At 41.1% G+C, this 18,168-nt stretch overlaps 1 protein-coding gene and 1 long non-coding RNA gene across 13 annotated transcripts in view; both read left to right on the forward strand.

Annotated features, from left to right (window-relative positions):
• The window catches only part of MAP3K5 (mitogen-activated protein kinase kinase kinase 5), a 254,320-nt gene that overhangs the window by 65,360 nt on the left and 170,792 nt on the right, over positions 1-18,168 (forward strand). Inside the window, exon 3 of one of the 12 annotated variants that reach the window (XM_085025224.1) lies at positions 7,548-7,749. The exons of 10 other annotated variants lie outside the window; for them this stretch is intronic. The gene's annotated coding sequence lies outside the window, so the exon portion shown is untranslated. Of the gene's footprint in view, positions 1-7,547; positions 7,750-18,168 lie in introns of those variants that run through there. One more of the 12 variants, XM_085025242.1, reaches the window with a different exon arrangement.
• LOC146405989 (uncharacterized) lies at positions 10,185-16,950 on the forward strand. The gene is made up of 2 exons (XR_014803166.1): positions 10,185-13,092; positions 13,540-16,950. It is a non-coding gene; the product is annotated as an uncharacterized LOC146405989 (long non-coding RNA).

Below are 18,168 nucleotides of genomic sequence, written 5' to 3' on the forward strand. Positions count from 1 at the left end.
CACTTACATGTGGAATCTAAAAAAAGGATATGTATGAACTTATTTGTATAACAGAAACAGACTTAACAGACTTTGAAAATAAACTTACAGTTAGCAAAGGGGACAGATTGGGGGGCAGGGATGGACTGGGTGTTTGGAATTGGTATATGCACACTGTGATATATGGAATGACTGGCCAACAGGGACCTGCTGTTTGGCACAGGGAACCCTACCCAATATTCTGTGATAATCTATATGGGAAAAGAATCTGAAAAAGAATGGATGCGTGTACATGTGTACCCGCATCTCTTTGTCGCACAGCAGAAATTATCATAACATTGTAAGCCAACCATACATCAATAAAACTTTAAAAAATGAAGAAAAAAATATATTCAGGGGGAGTTCCCTGTTGGCTTAGAGGTTAAGGATTTGGTATTGTCACTGATGTGACTCTTTGTCACTGCTATAGCTCCGATTCAGTCTCAGGCCTGGGAATTTCCACATGCTTTGGGCATGGCCAAAAAAAAAAAAAAAAAAAAAAAAAAAAAAAAAAAAAAAAAGCATATATTCAGATATTTCAAGGTATGAAGGAAGTCTCTAAGTTCTATAAAATGAGTTCTCTGATGAGTATGTCTAATGAAAGTTTAATTTTTCTTTGATACCTTTTTCCTTATTCATCCATTCATCTGAGTACCCCATGCCAGCCTCTCTGGTTATAGAAAGCCAGCGGTCAGCACTGCTGCTGCCTAACATGGGGTTTGTATAATTTTACAGGAAGGAAAAGTAAATTCAGTGTTCACAGAAAAAAAAAAAAAAAGCAAAAAGGCCTCTATTACTGCTTTATGTGTTGGCGACTCAGAATTATTTAAATATAGGCTTCCCACATACAAAAAAATGAAAATGTAGGTATTCTTTTATATAGCATTTGTGGTCCTGCAGTGTGTCTCAAGAAAATGTCACTCAATAAACAAGCAGACAAGTAAACAAATAATGGATCCCGGTTGGGATAAGTACTATGAAATAAAAAGAAGACAGCATAGGGCTAGAGCCAGGGGGTGTAAACGGAGGGGCAAGAATTATATGGAGGTGGTGTGGAGACAGAGCCTGAATGACATGAAGGAACCCTGCCGAGATCTGAAAGGAATGTGTACCAGGCAGTGGGAGCAGAGCCACCTTCTAAAACTCTACACTGGGGGAGTACCCGTCGTGGCTCAGCAGTAACAAACCAGACTAGTATGCACGAGGTTGCAGGTTCGATCCCTGGCCTTGCTCAGTGGGTTAAGGATCTGGTGTTGCCATGAGCTGTGGTGTGGGTCGGCAGCAGCAGCTCTGATTAGACCCCTAGCCTGGGACCTTCCACATGCTGCGGGTGCAGCCTTAAAAAGACTAAATAAATAAATAAATAAATGCAAGCCTACACTGTGACTTGAACCCGGGTCCTCAAACCCTTATGCTTCTCCCTGACTGCTACTTTCGTTGCCTCCAGCTGCTGGCCCAGCCACGCTGAACTTCTCCCCTTTCACAGCTCTGCTTTTGCATTAGTTCCTCTGTCTAGAGGGCCCTTCCTCTCGTTCCTTCGGTGAAACCACACTTCAGAATGCAGCTGAAATGTCGTATGTAACAACCCTCCCCACTTCTCCCACCCACCCCTCCCTCTCCCTCCTCCTCAGGAAGACCTGGTCTCTCTTGCCTTATTGCGTCCTCTGCTCTGTCCCTATTTCTAATACAGCCCTTATCGATGTGATTGATAATTGATTTGTTTAAAACTCTGCTTCCCCTCTAGACTGGAAGTGCCTGAGAACACAGGTGTTGACTTATTCAGCTCAGTAGCCTCAGTGCCTAGAACCATGTGTGGGGCATGGTAGGTGCTTAAAAAATTGTGCAATAGGGAGTTCTCATCATGGCACAGTGGAAACGAATCCGACTGGGAACCATGAGGTTGCGGGTTTGATCCCTGGCCTTGCTCAGTGGGTTAAGGATCTGGTGTTGCCGTGAGCTGTGGTGTAGGCAGGCAGCTGTAGCTCTGATTCAACCCCTAGCCTGGGAACCTCCATATGCTGCGGGTGTGGCCCTAAAAAGACAAAAGACCAAAAAAAAAATTTGTGGAATAATTGAATGATTGAGGAAGATAAAGAAGGGGAAATGGAGGGATGAAGGGAGGCAGGGAATGAAGATACAAATCTTTCTTGGAAGGTATGAAGCACACTGAAAAAGATAAATTAAAAGTAAGTAGAGGTGGAATTCCCGTCATGGCGAAGCAGAAATGAATCTAACTAGGAACCATGAGGTTGCAGGTTCGATCCCTGGCCTTGCTTGGTGGGTTAAGGATCCTACGTTGCCATGAGCTGTGGTGAAGGTCACAGACACAGCTCAGATCCTCTGTTGCTGTGGCTGTGGTGTAGGCCTGTGGCTGCAGCTCCGATTCGACCCCTAGCCTGGGAACCTCCATATGCCGCGGGTTTAGCCCTAAAAAAAAAAAAAGGCAAAAGACCAAAAAAAAAAAAAGAAAAAAAAAAGAAAAAAAGTAGATAGAGGTGACTTTAATAGTGGAGGCGTTTTCATGAATTTCGTAGATTAAGCCAGAACCCCAGTGATTACCATGGTCACTGGGATTCTACCAAGGCATAACCACACTAAGGATTCACCTGTATTTCTAGGGTGGCAACCTTCTGAAAAGGGGAGTGGCTTAGCCTTTTCTTTTAAGTCAGTATGTTTTCGATATTTTACAGATTTGGTGGGTTGGATTACAAGAATGCAAGCCTAAAGCTACTTTCTATATAACCACATCCCTTCTTTAGCAGCCTGGGCTGGGAAATGATACTCCAAGCCAGAAAACAAGAACTGTAACAACACCCTGTTTCCTTCCCAAGCAGTGTTCACAGCCCTTCTAGGCTGAGGTCACATTTTCAAGCTTCATAAAACATTACCGTTTGATTGTTGAGCAGGGTGGGGAAGGATTGTTTAATTCAGCACCCGCAGGCTATAATTGCCAACACATTTCTACACTGGAGGCTTTTGGATATTTTTATGTTTGTTGGATGGAAGGAAGAAGCAAGCAGGTCATTATCTACCAATATGTCTCTTTGTGAAGAAATTACTATATTTGGCCAAAGTCCTCACCCCTGTGTTTAACATTTGGCGAGTGTTTGCGTCTGTGTTTCTTTCGTGCTTGTAAACTCCACCTCTCCCAAATTCCCATGGGCTAGAGTAATGCAATCTGCAATTCCTTTTACTAATCTGTGATTTATACTCAGAAAGATATTGCTGTAATCCCCAAATAAAAGCTTATCCTGCGTGGGAAGATACAGGCTGACGGGGCTTTGGGTGACCTCATCCAAAATGAAGGTGGTAAAGTCGTAAACCAGAAGAGCAGCCAGAGCCCAAGGAGAAGCAAAGTTTATGAGCAGATTTCAGTAGAGCACTTGAATCAGACCAGAGGAATGCTGTTCTGGGAGGACTAAGCAGCAAAGAAGAGGGAGGGGGAAAAACAAAAATAAAAACAGGAAAAAAAAAAAATGAAATGCACTCACTGGGGTTAAAAGTCATGAGAAAACTTGACCTGACAAGGATTCCCAAAGAGGAGAACAAATTTTCTGTTTAGTCATTCTGACAAGCGAAATTGCTAAGTTACTTCCAAAAGTCCAGAAGTTTGAACATCCCTGAAATAGTGAGATGAGTGGGAAATTTTGTCGGCGTCATCGTTGTTGTTGCTGCTGTTGTTGTTGTTTAGGGTGGCAACCTGGGCTTATGGAAGTTCCCAGGCTAGGGGTCAATTGGAGCTGCAGCTGCGGGCCTACACCGCAGCCTCAGGAATGCAGGATCCAAGCTGCCTCTGCAACCCACACCACAGCTCATGGCAAAGCCAGATCCTTCACCCACAGAGAGAGCCCAAGGATTGAACCCGCAACCTCATGGATACTAGTTGGGTTTGTTACCACTGAGCCACAACAGGAACTCCCTTGTGAGAAATTTGGTATTTGGTTGTTGACCCTTAGAAGCTGCAGACAGTTGTATAAAGACACTTCAGGACAAGGACTTAGAACTACTTTCTTCAGAGAGGTGAAGACAATGAAATGTGTGAGATGACAGCTTTTGGCAAGTTTAAAACCCTTTTTCTCCCCATCAGTTGAAACCAAAGATAAGCTAAGGAGAAAAGGAAGACTTGTTTTTTAGTCTAGACATAAAAATACCTTTTTAAGAGTATTTCTTAGTATACCTTTTAAGATACCATGTGATCTTATTGAGGAAGTAATGTGACAAGTTATTTTTTATGACAAAAATACTTAAATGCATCACAAACTCTATCAATTCATCCCTTCATCGTGAAGAACTATTGGTGCTGAACAGCTCTTTGAGACGCCAAACTGGCATGAAAAGAGAGGGTTTTGTCTCTCAGAGGACAGTACAGCATGTTTTTGACCCACTCTGTATGGCTGATGAAAAAATCGAAGGGCGGGGGCTGTGACTTTTCCCAGAGTTAATGGAGTGGAGAGAAGGTGACCACACCTTGTCCCGAGTTGATGAGTATGCTGGGTTAGGGGCGTTTGTGTAATGATGGCTGTTTTTATGTTGAGAAGTTGCAAGAGGATGACTTTGAAGGTACATCAGTAGGTGGTTCACCAAAACAGCTGCTCACTGAGAGCTGCACTGGGCAGCCCCTTAAACAGTGGATGGAGATGTGCTGCAGAGCACAGACTCCACCAGCCCCCTCTGTCCCTCATTTCTCACTCCAGCGTGATTCACTCAGTGACCCAGTCACTTGGGAAACATCCTGTGTGCGTATATGATGCTCATGAATTAGACCCATTCTTTCCTGGGAGCTCACATCCTATTAGACAAGACTAAGAAATCAGTGATAAGCCCATGGTATTACACACTTGACTTGGTGTGGGGGTGGCAGAAGATCTAATAGGAGGTGATTTTTGAACTCAGCCTTTTGGAAGGTGAGTGAGCATTCTGTAGGTGCCGAAGGGTCATCTGGCTGTGGGCATGAACATGGTCCAGAGATCTTAAAGTCTAGAGCCACGTTAGACAACAGCACATGCCAACCAGGTAGTGTGTCATGATTGCATCTTCACAGGTGATCTTAACATGAGTACCCTATTGGGGCCCCAATAATTGTCCTAATATTTTACAACTCTTCAACCATATTATATAATTTTCCCTATTGTTCCACTTTTATTTCGTAATTAAGATTTGGAATTTGCCTATATCTATATAAAAAAGCTATTGAGTAAAACTCCTCCTACTGGCTGAATTTTCCTCCTTAATTATAAATTGTGTGTGTGTGTGTGTGTGTGTGTGTGTGTACAGGTGTCCAAGAGCTTTAATTGGTGTTGATCTATTTAAAACTGTTTTAAAGTATCCTATATCCTTTTCTCGAAAGTAGTTCTCTCATTTTTTTTTTTTTTTTTGTCTTTTTGCCATTTCTTGGGCTGCTCCCGCAGCATATGGAGGTTCCCAGGCTAGGGGTCCAATCGGAGCTGTAGCTGCCAGCCTATGCCAAGCCACGTCTGCAAGCTACACCACAGCTCACGGCAACACCAGATCCTTAACCCGCTGAGCAAGGCCAGGGATCGAACCCACAACCTCATGGTTCCTAGTCGGATTCGTTAACCACTGAGCCATGACGGGAACTCCCAGTTCTCTCATTTTTGACTACAATTTCTACAAAATACCTACTTCAGCTTTTAACTTTCTTAAATTTGCCTTCAATTTTAAATCCTTAATCTCAAAGGTATTTTTACTGCACTCCGCCAAGTGTTAAGTACTGTGGTTTAATTTTACCTTCATTCTTACACAAAACAAAGCACCAAAAAAACCGTATCATATACTCTTTTATGTAATCTTTAATATATTTTCTCACATTTTGTTTGCCATATGCCTTTTCTTTGCATCTGTTTTGTAAAGAATCTCTCCCCATTTTTTTTTTCTTTTTCTTTTTTTTTTTAGGGCCTCACCCAAGGCATATGGAAGTTCCCAGGCTAGGGGTCAGATGGGAACTACAGCTGCCAGCCTATGCCACAGCCACAGCAACACAGGATCTGAGCCGCATCTTCAACCTACACCACAGCTCAAGGCAATGCTGGATGCTTAACCCACTGAGCAAGGCCAGGGATCGAACCCTTGACCTCGTGGTTACTAGTTGAGTTTGTTACCACTGAGCCAAAATGGAAACTACTCCATTTTTTTTTCTTTCTTTTTTCTTTTCTTTTCTTTTTTTTCTTTTTCTTTTTCTTTCTTTCTTTTTTTTTTTTTTTTGTCTTTTTGTCTTTTAAGGCCACACCTGAGCATATGGAGGTTCCCAGGCTAAGGGTCCAATCAGAACTGTAGCCACTGGCCTACACCAGAGCCACAGCAATGCAGGATCCCAGGTACGTCTTCGAGCTATACCACAGCTCACAGCAACACCAGATCCTTAACCCCTGAGCAAGACCAGGGATGAAACCCGCAACCTCATGGATGCTAGTCAGGTTTGCTAACCACTGAGCCACGACCGGAACTCCCCCATTTTTTCAAAGAAAAATTTCTTTCAATTTTTTGCTAAATAAATACATTTTTGTGTGAACACACATAAATAGACATATTTAGAATTCATAATGTATACTTAACAGGGTCCATATGTGGATATATAATTGTAAATATTAACATTTTTCCAAGTGCCTCTTTCATCTGCATACATTTTAGGAAGCTCATCAGCTAAGATTTTCTTTTTTTTTTTTTTTTTTTTTTTTTTTTTTTTTGTCTTTTTGCCTTTTTCTAGAGCCGCTCCTGAGGCATATGGAGGTTCCCAGGCTAGGAGTTGAATCGGAGCTGTAGCCGCCAGCCTATACCACAGCCACAGCAGTGCCGGATCCGAGCCTCGTCTGTGACCTATACCACAGCTCACGGCAATGCTGGATCCTTAACCCACTGAGCAAGTCCAGGGATCAAACCCGCAACCTCATGGTTCCTAGTCGGATTCGTTAACCACTGCGCCACGACGGGAACTCCAGCTAAGTTTTTCTTGCCTGATGCATAAACATGGGATAAAGAACGCTGGGTAAGGAAAGGAAAAGGAAAAGAGCCATACACTATGCCTGCCTCTGTGTGTTCACAGCTCCACACGTAACTCCAAGAATACTGGTTTATTTAGGATTTATCATTTGGAGACAGAAAAATGGAAATGTCCTTCTTTCCAAGACTTGGCATTTTGAAATCTGTCCTTTTTTTTTTTTTCTTTTCTTTAGGGGTGCTGCACCTGTGGCATATGGAAGTTCCCAGTCTAGAGTCGAATCTGAGCTGCAGCTGCTGGCCTACACCACAGCCTCAGCAATGCTGAATTCCAACCCAGCCACATCTGTGACCTACACTGAAGCTCCCAGCAACGCCAGATCCTTAACCCACTGAGTGAGGCCAGGAATTGAACCCGCATCCTCATGGATACTAGTCAGGTTCTTAACCCAGTAAGCCACAATGGGAATTCTAAAACCTGTCTTTTAAATCATAGTGGTAGATGCTATTGCCCCCAAAGAGACACCATATATCTAATAGGCCTATTTGTTTTGCTTTGTTTTGTTTTTGTGTAGCAGTGTTTGCCAGGTTGGAAAGGTTTGTTCACTGTATGCTTCAGACACCCCCTGTATCGTGTTTATGGATTTACAGTGTGGCTGTTGCTTCAAAGGGTGGTCCCTGTGCCAGCAGCATGGGCATCAGCTGGGCACTTATGAGAAAGTCAGTCTCATCACTCCCTCTCCCCACAACTGGATCGGAATCTCTTTTTTTCTCAAGGTCAGTGATTTATGGACACATTACATTTGAGAACTCTGGTCTGCACTCACTATCTTGCCTTCATAACCTCCCACTTACTCTCCGATTCATTGTCTTTAATCTGCCAATCTTAGGAAGGATAGTAATGACCTATTAATTTAAACACACACACCATGTCTCAGTCTTTGTCATACACTGAGCACTTACTGTCTTAATGGCTAATCAAGTTCTGTATATTCCATTAGGAATTATATATTTTTTTAATTTTTTTATTTTTTATTTTATTTTATTTTTTTTGGTCTTTGTTTGCTATTTCTTGGGCCACTCCCGTAGCATATGGAGGTTCCCAGGCTAGGGGTCCAATCGGAGCTGTAGCCACTGGCCTACACCAGAGCCACAGCAACGCGGGATCCGAGCCGCATCTGCAACCTACACCACAGCTCACGGCAACGCCGGATCATTAACCCACTGAGCAAGGGCAGGGACCGAACCCGCAACCTCATGGTTCCTAGTCGGATTCGTTAACCACTGCGCCACGACGGGAACTCCCAGGAGTTATATTTTGAAAAGTAGTTCTATCTCATTCCACCCTGGAAAACTCTTTTCTTGGTTTTTGGCTCCCTATACATTCCTTGGCCAGAGCGTAGCCAGAGAGCAGGCATGTTGACAGAACTGGAAATCCTGTTGCCATATGGGTGGACTAGAGAGATGTAAGCTGGAGGAAAAAAATGTCAGAGATGCCAAGATTGTTGTTCTGAAGTGTTTGAAACCTACTGGAGGAAGAAGGAATTTGGGGGGGGGTAGCTTTAGAAAAATAGAAGTAGAAACAATGAAAAAGTAGAAGTTACAGCAGATTTTGCACTTACATAAAGATTTTTTTTAAAAAGAATTTGAATATTCCAACAATAGAGCGTATTTCTCCCAAGTGCATGTGTGAAACTAGCTGAACATCCTTGGAGCACAGAGGGGTGATCAAATCAAGGCCTCTGGGAATATTGACTGGTACTGGGGAGAGATAACTGGGTGATCTCTGCAAATTTCTCTCATCTTCATTTTTTGTTGTTGAAAAAAGGAAAGAATATCCCTGTGCATTCTCAAGTTCTTTTTATTTCTCCCTTCAACAGTGATTATACCTAGATTTTGCCTTTCTCTCATGGGTGTTAGAACCCTGTCTGGTTTTCTCTGTATGACTGGGCCACAGCTTTCTGCTAGAATAGTTACCAGGATGCATATTACTTTCAATTTTATATCAAGTATTCTTTCTGTGATGTTCAGTGTTTCACTGGTCATTTATTCTAAGATCATGGGGCCAGTGTCTTCAGGGAAGAGTATTGGAAACTTCTGGATCTCTTAAGTTAACAATAATGTAACAGTTCATAGATCTCTTATTACCATTTAGATTATCTTTTCCTATGTGTACCATTTTTTTTACAGACCAAAAAATGAACATACTTTAATATTTCTAGCCACTCAGAATTCTATTTTTGCATTTGATTACCTTATACCAAGGTTTTTTTTTGTTTGTTTTTTTTGTTTTTTTGCCTTTTCTAGGGCCACTCCCGCGGCATATGGAGATTCCCAGGCTAGGGGTCGAATCAGAGCTGTAGCCGCCGCCCTACACCAGAGCCACAGCAATGCGGGATCAGAGCCGCGTCTGTGACCTGCAGCACAGCTCATGGCAACACCAGATCCTTAACCCACTGAGCAAGGCCAGGGATCGAACTCGAAACCTCATGGTTCCTAGCCGGATTCATTAACCACTGCACCACGATGGAAACTCTTTTTTTTTTAAGTAACATGGTCCTAGGGAAACCTAAACCTGCTCTATTTGCCTTGGCTGATATTTGTTCTATTGAGGAAATCAAGAATTTTAGATTCTAAATCTAAATTTTATTGGGATTGTATTAAATTACCAGTTGAGCTTTGGTGGAGGTGTAGAAAGAAGTGACACAGATGAGTTTTTTGTTTTTTTTTTTTCAAAATTGGTAACACTTTACTATTATCTTCCTCTTTCTTCTAAAAATTAAAAAAGGTAACATATTTATAAACTTTAAAACGTAACGAAAGTATCTACACTCCTACCCTTGTTTCACTACCACCTAATTATTAATTACTCTCTCTAGATGCAACCAATGATCTAAATTTCTTCTGTATCCTATAGGTATATTTGTTAATACATAAGTGAGGAAATGCATGCATTTTTTATAGAAAATGATAGCATGCTTTACTTTTCTGCATCTTGTTTTTGTTTACTTAATATATTTTGGAGATAAAAAATAATTTAGATATGAAATCATTTTAAGTATCAGTGATCCTCCAAAATGTGTCTGGAACCTATTTTATCTTTCCATCATCATTGCCACCTCCCTAGATTCAACAACATCCTCACCTCATACCTGGACCTAGGCAGTTACCTCCTGATGTATTTCTCTGCTTCTTACCTGCCCTGGTTCCAGGCTGCAGTCTCTACAGCAGCCGGCTGAGCCCTTGCAAACTTAAGTCCCCTAAGCAGACTTGCCAGAAACAAATCAGTTTTCATGAGAAGAAAATTTTAGAGATCAGCCTGAATTCAATTTACTAACGTGAAGTGTGACGAAGAAAGTACCGGATTACACTGACTCTCCTTGGAATTATCAGGGTGAAATCATCCACCTCCAAAAAGAACAGGTAACACATGCCCTTGTTGAATATATCATTGCAAAACAACACACGCAGATTTCACCTCATCTTTGTGTTTGTGTGTGTGTGTGTGTGTGTGTATGCCCTTTTTCCTCATGTGTAGCTGGAAAGCATTAAGGAAATAGTCCGTAGAAACATGTAGAATACCTGCAGAAAAACTGAGATGGAGGCAAGTGGTAAGAGTCAAGCTCATGAATTAGAGGGATTTTATTTTCGAAGTCCACCTTGTGAATAGAGTGTTGTGGTTTTCATGGTGGGGATTTTAGGTGCCCTGGGGGTCCACATCAGGGAAGGAGAGAAAAATCCACCCAGTGGGAGCATTACCAGCATCTTGCCCCCCCCCCCCCCAGCAACTAGAAGCAGAGAGTTGATCTACCTTTGAGTTAACTCTTTGTGTACCCAGATACAGCCTCTTTTCTAGGCCAATCAGGGTTATTTCATTATTGAAAAGTGTGTTCATGTGTTGAGGGTGGAAAGTTGAAAATGCAGGGGAGCTTGTTTTCTTCCCCCAAGTTGGTATATTAGTGACATACATGATTATAATTATGTTTATCCCATTTTAAATAATTTGATACAGAAAAAGGGAAAAGTAGTCATTATTCAACGAGTTTAAAGGAACTTTTCTAAGCAGGATACATAACAGATGCAAAAGCCCCAATTAAAATTAAATTGCTCAAAAATAAAAATATTTAATAACTGCCAAGTGTATGCCAGCTGCTGCCCTGTCAGCATTCTGAACAGAAAAAATTGAATTCCATCCAAACACTGCTTACACCGATCTTCATTGTAAGAGCCATGTATTTTCATTAGTATGCAAATGAATATTTGTTGCCAACATTGCTAAGGAGCACAATAATGGGTCAAAATGCTGAAATAAGCAGTCTGTGCTTCGCTTCTAGGCAAGTTGCATGGTTGATAGATGAGTGAGCATCTTGAAATCAGTTTCCAAATTGGTGGTTCTCAGCCCTGCTGAAAATTAGAATCACCTGATTCTAAAAATCCTGATGCCACGCCACACCCCGTACTGAGTAAATCAGGATCTTTGGCATGAGTACTCAGACTCTGTTTTTCGAAGCTCCTAGGTGATTACAACCTGCAGCCAAGGCTGTGACTCATCTTGAATTGATGCGGCCTTGCGGCTGCACTGCAGTTGACCAGGACTCCCAGGTGTGGGGATGGTGGGAGCTGTGCAGGGTCTGGATACCTGTGCACATCGGAGCAGATGGGGTCCAAGGGACCTGCTTTCTGTGGTGGCATGGGCTAGTGCCACCTTCCAGCACAATCTCAGGATGTGTAGGAACTCTGTGGCTTCTGCGGAAGGAGCTTTCTTTATAAAATATGATATCTCATATACGGTTTTTTTGGAGGGTAATGGGGATCCAGGATTCTTTTTTTAAAGTCAAATTTATTTTTTAAAAATTTATTCTTTTGAGGTCTAGTTGACTTACAATGTGTTAATTTCTGCTGAACAGCAAAGTGATTCAGATTTACATTTATATACACTTTTTCCTGTTTTCTGTTATGGTCTATCACAGGCAATACTGACTATAGTTCTCTGTGCTATACAGTAGGACCTTATTGTTTATTCTGTGTATAATAGTTTGCATCTGCTACTCCCAACTCCCAGTCCATCTCTCCTCCACCCCTTCTCCCCACCTTGGCAACCACAAGTCTGTGTTCTCTGTGAGTCTGTTTCTGTTTCATAGATAAGCTCATTTGTGTCATATTTTAGTTTGCACATATAAGCGATGTCATATGATATTTGTCTTTCTCTTTCCGACTCACTTCATTTAGTATGATAATGCCTAGGTCTATCCATGTCACTACAAATGACATTATTTCATTCCTTTTTTCAAAATGAAATTATCCCACTCCCTCCCCCCTTCCTCTTGGCAACCACAAGTCTGTCCCCTAAGTCCATGAGTCTGTTTCTCTTTGGCAGATAGGTTCATTTTGTCCTATTTTAGATTTCACATATAAGTAATATCATATAGTATTTGTCTTTTTCTGACTTCACCAAGTGTGAGAGAAAGCTCTAGTTGCATCAATGTGGCTGCAAATGGTATTATTTCCTTCTTTTTTATGGCTGAGTAATAGTCCTTGTATATATGTATCACATCATCTTAATCCATTCCTATATCACTGGATGTTTTCATGTCTTGGCAGAGACTTTATTTTTTAGAGCTATTTTAGGTTCACAGCAAAATAGAACAAGAGATACAGAGATCTCTCATATACCCTCTACTCCCACAAAAGTCTAACCAACACCCAATCACAATCCCCCATCAGAGTGGTCCATTCGTTACAATTGATGAACCTACATTGGCACATCATCACTCAAAGTCCATTAGGGTTCACTCCTGGTGCTGTACATTCTGTGGGTTTTGAGAAAAATATGATGACATGCATCCACCATTCTAGTATCATGCAGAGGAGTTTCAGGGCTCTAAAAATCCTCGTGCTCTGCCTCTTCATCCCTCTCTCCTGGAAACCACTGTCCCTTTTACTGTCACCTTAATTTTGACATTTCCAGCATGTCATATAGTTGGAATCATACAGTGTATAGCCTTTTCACATTGTCTTCATTTCACTAATAATATTCATTTAAGATGCCTCTGTATCTTTTCATGGTTCAATAGCTCATTTCTTTTTCTTTTTTTTTTCTTTTTGCCTTTTTCTAGGGCTGTTCCCACAGCATATGGAGCTTCCCAGGCTAGGGGTCTAATGGGAGCTACAGCTGCCTGCCTACACCAGAGCCACAGCAACATCAGATCCAAGCTGCATCTGTGACCTACACCACAACTCACGGCAACACCGGATCCTTAACCCACTGAGCAAGGCCAGGGATCGAACCCGCAACCTCATGGTTCCTAGTCGGATTCATTAACCATTGCACCATGACAGGAACTCCAGCTCATTTCTTTTTAATAATGACTAATATTGGAGTTCCCGTCATGGCGCAGTGGTTAATGAATCCGACTAGGAACCATGAGGTTGCGGGTTCGATCCCTGGCCTTGCTCAGTGGGTTAACGATCCGGCATTGCCGTGAGCTGTGGTGTAGGTTGCAGACGCGCCTCGGATCCCGTGTTGCTGTGGCTTTGGCGTAGGCCAGCGGCTACGGCTCCAATTAGACCCCTAGCCTGGGAACCTCCATATGCCGCAGGAGCGGCCCTAGAAATGGCAAAAAGACAAAAAAAAAAAAAAAAAAAAAGACTAATATTCCATTGTCTGGATATACCACAGTTCATTGTTGATTTATTAACCTACTGAAAGACAAGGTGGTTGCTTCCAAGTTTTGGCAGTTATGAATAAAACTGCTATAAACATTGATGTACAGATTTTTGTGTAGACATAAGTTTTTAGCTCTGTGGAGTAAATATTAAGAGCATAGTTGCTAGATCATATTGCTAGAATATCTTTAATTTTCTATAAAACCGTGGAACTTCTTCCAAGTGGCTGTATAATTTTGTCTTTCCTCTAGCAACAAATGAGAGTTCCTGTTGCTCCAGCATTTGATGTTGTCAGTGTTTTCAATTTTAGCCATTCTTTTTTTTTTGCTTTGTAGGGCGACACCCATGGCATATGGACATTCCCAGCCTAGGGATCAAAACGTAATCTCATGGTCCCCAGCTGGATTCGTTTCCACTGCGTCATGACGGGAACTCTGAATTTTAGCCGTTCTAATGAATGTGTAATGTTATTGTTTTAATTTACATTTCTCCCTGATGACTTATGATGTTGAGCATCTTTTCCTATGCTAGCTTGCCTTCAACATATCTTCTTTGGTAAGGATTAGATATCTATTCAGGTCTTTTGCCCATTTTTTAAGCTGACTACTCATTTTCTTATTTTTAAGTGTTCTTTGTATATTTGGGGTAACAGTCCTTTATCAGAATGTCTTTAACAGATTTTTCTCCAAGTTTCTGATTTTTTTAAAAAAATTCGTCTTAGTTAATTTTTTGTGAATCGTTCCATCGGTATAACTAAAAAGACATGGCCATATTAAAAGTTATGTAGATTTTTCTCCTGTGTTATCTTCTAGAAGTTTTATACTTTGCATTTTACTTTTAGGTTTGTGATCTATTTTGAGTTAATTTTTGCAAAGGGTATAAAATCAGTGTCCAGATTCATTTTTTTGCACATGACTGTCCAGTTGTTCCAGTACTATTGGTTGAAAGGCTTTCCTTGCTCCTTTGTATTTGCCTTTGCTTGTTTTTCAAAGATCAGTTGACTGTATTTATGTGAGTCTATTTCTGGGTTTACTGTTGTGTTCCATCTGTCTGTTTGTATATTCTTTCACCTGTAACACGTGTCTTGATTACTGTAGCTTTATAGTAAGTCTTAAAGTCTGGTACTGCCTGTCCTGCTGTGCCCAGGTGGCTGTAGGGTGAGAACGCTGACCCCTAACCACTAGACCTCAAGGGCCAGCAGGATTGATGGAGGTTCCCAGTACTTGTACCTTTGGAGAAAAATTTGGCGAAGAGATTAAGAGCAGTAAAGCAAATAAAGTGTTTATTAAAAAAGAAGATATGTGCAGAGAAGGCACAAATGGGCTGGGGTGGGGGGAAAAGGAGAAAGACAGAATAAAAGAAAGAGAGCAACAAGTGCTTTGGAGGTCGTTTAAATCATTTGCTTGGGGGGCAGTCCTTCCCGGCTTCCTCTAGCCAATCATCTTGCTGTCTGCCTTTGGTCTGACTCAGGGCCCTCCCCTGTGTATGCGCTTCTTTTAGGCAAGATGGATTCCAGTGCCCAGGTTTTGGGAAGTTGACAGGATGTACTATGGGTCTGGTGCCCCTCCCTTCTCTGACCCTTGGGGAAGCGTTCTGCGCATGAGTAGTTCAGGAGGTCTCCTTGACCTCAAGAATGAGAAATATGTGGTCTCTTTATCTTTTTTCCAAGCAGGACACAGCTCCACCTTACTCCTGCCATAATCTTTATCTTGAAGTTATCTGTCCACAGGGGACAGATTCCAATTGTTCAGTCTGGGGCCCATCCATCTCCTGCCTCACTCCAACTCTGTTTTTCTCTTTTAATATTGTATTGGCTCTTCTGGGTCTTCTGCTTCTTCATATAGAATTCACATAGTTTGTTTCTCTTTACAAAATAACTTGTCAGGATTTGGATTGAGATTCCACTGGATCTATAGATCAAGTTGGAAAGAACAGACTTCTTGACAATATTGAGCTTCCCTATCAATAAACATGGAATGGAATATCTATTCACTTAGTTCTTTGTTGATTTTCATCAGAGATCTGTAGTTTTCCCTCATGAAGCTCTTTGACATACTTTGTTAGGTTTATACGTATTTCATTTATAGAGTCCTAATGTAAATGGTATTCTCTTTTTAATTTCAAATTCCACTTGTTCATTGCTGGTATATAGAAAAGTGATTGACTTTTGTATATTAACTGTGAATTCTGCAACCTTGCTATAATCACTTATAAGCTCTACTAGTTTTTTGTTGTTGTTGTTGATTCTTTCAGGTTTTTACATAGATAATTATGTCATCTGCAAAGACAATTTTATGTTTTCCTTCCCAATAATATACCTTTTGTTTCCTTTTCTTGTCTTGCATTAGCTAGGACTTCTTGTACAGTATTAAAAAGGAGTAATAGGAGTTCCCATTGTGGCTCAGCGGGATAAGAACCTGACTAGTATCCACGAGGATCCGGATTTGATCCCTGGCCTTACTCTGTGGGTTAAGGATCTAGCATTACTGCAAGCTATGGCATAGGTCACAAATGTGGCTTGGATCTGGTATTGCCATGGCTGTGGTGCAGGCCAGTGCCTGCAGCTCCAATTGGACCCTCGCCTGGGAACTTCCATATGTTGTGGGTGCAGTCCTAAAAATGAAAAAAAAAAAAGGAGTGATGGATGGGGTATTCTTGCCCAATTCCTGATCTGAGTGGAAGAACTTCAAGTTTCTCACCATTAAGTACTGTTAACTTTAGTATTTTTGTACATGTTTGAACACAGACTTTTAGTATCTTGATTCAACAGCAAATGATGAGCATCAAATTCAAGTTTTCCTAAATATAACCTTAATAATTAGACGTGCCTATGATTGGAATGTTATATGTAGAGTAGTTGCGGTTTGGCCCTCATATCATATGGGGGGGTGTCTGTATGTATGTATGTATGTGTATGTGTATGTTTAATAATTGTATAGGGAAAAGCCAAGAAAGAAATACACCAGTGCTTAATATCTTTATACGATACATTTTAATAATAGATCATTTTAATGTGTATAATATTTTACTTCTTTGATGCTGAGCACCAGATATATTTTTGAGAGTCGACCACTTAAATTTTTATCACTTACCTTAATATAGTTTTAATGTTCGATAAGTTTAGTAAAAAGGGTAACATTACTGGCGTTGTGTTAATAGGTCATTTAACTTTAACCAAGACAGTATTACTGAGAGAAATAATTATAATTATAATAATTATAATAGATGCAAATGCATCTATTATAATGAGATGTGATAAGAGTTACTGGGACTTAACCATGAAGAAGTAAATAGGGCTCCAGAAGCAAAAAATATGTGCCATTTTAGTTTAACCCACGTTTCTAAGAAAAATAAAAAAAGTAGCTCTTCTTCAGAATGATAAGATCCAAATAAATGGCAGAAAATCACTCCTTTGTTATTCAGCCTCAGGCTCCTTTTCACAAGTCTGGTTTGTTTATTACAATAGGCACAAAAGGAAGAACCTGGGCAGTTTGAGAAAATCATTTGTGTAATACTTTTCCTAAAAGCACGCTAACATAAAAACTAATTTAGAAATCATAGTAAAAATAGCATCTGAGTTAATAGAGGTGTGATTATGGATGGAGGAATTTCAGGTAATTTTTCTGGTTTTTTTTTCATTGTCTCAATCTTGCTCTGAAAGATATCATACGAGAATAGAAATAGCTAGGGAAAATACAGTCTTTCAGATTTGGCTGCCAGGTTTAAACCAGTTTCCAAAGACCATTTGGAACTTTTCGTCCAAAACTCAGGGGCCACGTGATCTGCTGTAAAACCAGCTCTGGCTTGTTGATGTCTAAGAGGAACTTGACCCTGGCGTGGCTGTTTTCAGTAAGAAATGGTAAGTAAACATTAGAAGCACAAGAGGACAAATATAAGCTCTTGAAAGAAGATGCACATTCCAGAAAAGGAAAACCAAGATTAGGGTGAAAAAGGGGCAAGGTAAAGAGAGAAACACACACAAGCACGTGCGTACACACACACACACACACACACACACACACACACACACACGAGTGCATGCTTCTGAGTGCAGAAAATGACTAAAGAAGAGTTCCCGTCGTGGCGCAGCTGAAAGGAATCCAACTAGGAACCATGAGGATGCGGGTTCAATCCCTGGCCCTGCTGAATGGGTTAAGGATCTAGCGTTGTGATGAGCTGTGGTGTAGGTCGCAGACGCAGCTCAGATCTGGCGTTGCTGTGGCTGTCACGTAGGCCGACGGCTATAGCTCCGATTAGACCCCTAGCCTGGGAACCTCCATATGCCACGGGTGCGGCCCTAAAAGGCAAAAAAAGAAAGAAAAAAAGACTAAAGAAAAGATGACAAACCCCAGCAAAATGAAATGCAGTTTATCAGGAGTAGCAAGGGCCTATGAGTTCAGAAGCTCTCTGATTCTACTCTGTGCCATTTATACAATTTCCCTCATTACTTTGGCCTGAGAGATTGAAAGATTTGGAAAAGCAGCTCCTGTCTGAAAATAACTTGAAGAACATTCGGGGCTGAGGTCTTTG

Source organism: Sus scrofa, chromosome 1, assembly GCF_054392235.1.
Source record: "Sus scrofa isolate SSC_HxYL_T2T_F1_AM1 chromosome 1, Sscrofa_HxYL_maternal_Yorkshire_Landrace_v2.0, whole genome shotgun sequence".
Lineage (NCBI taxonomy): Eukaryota > Metazoa > Chordata > Mammalia > Artiodactyla > Suidae > Sus > Sus scrofa.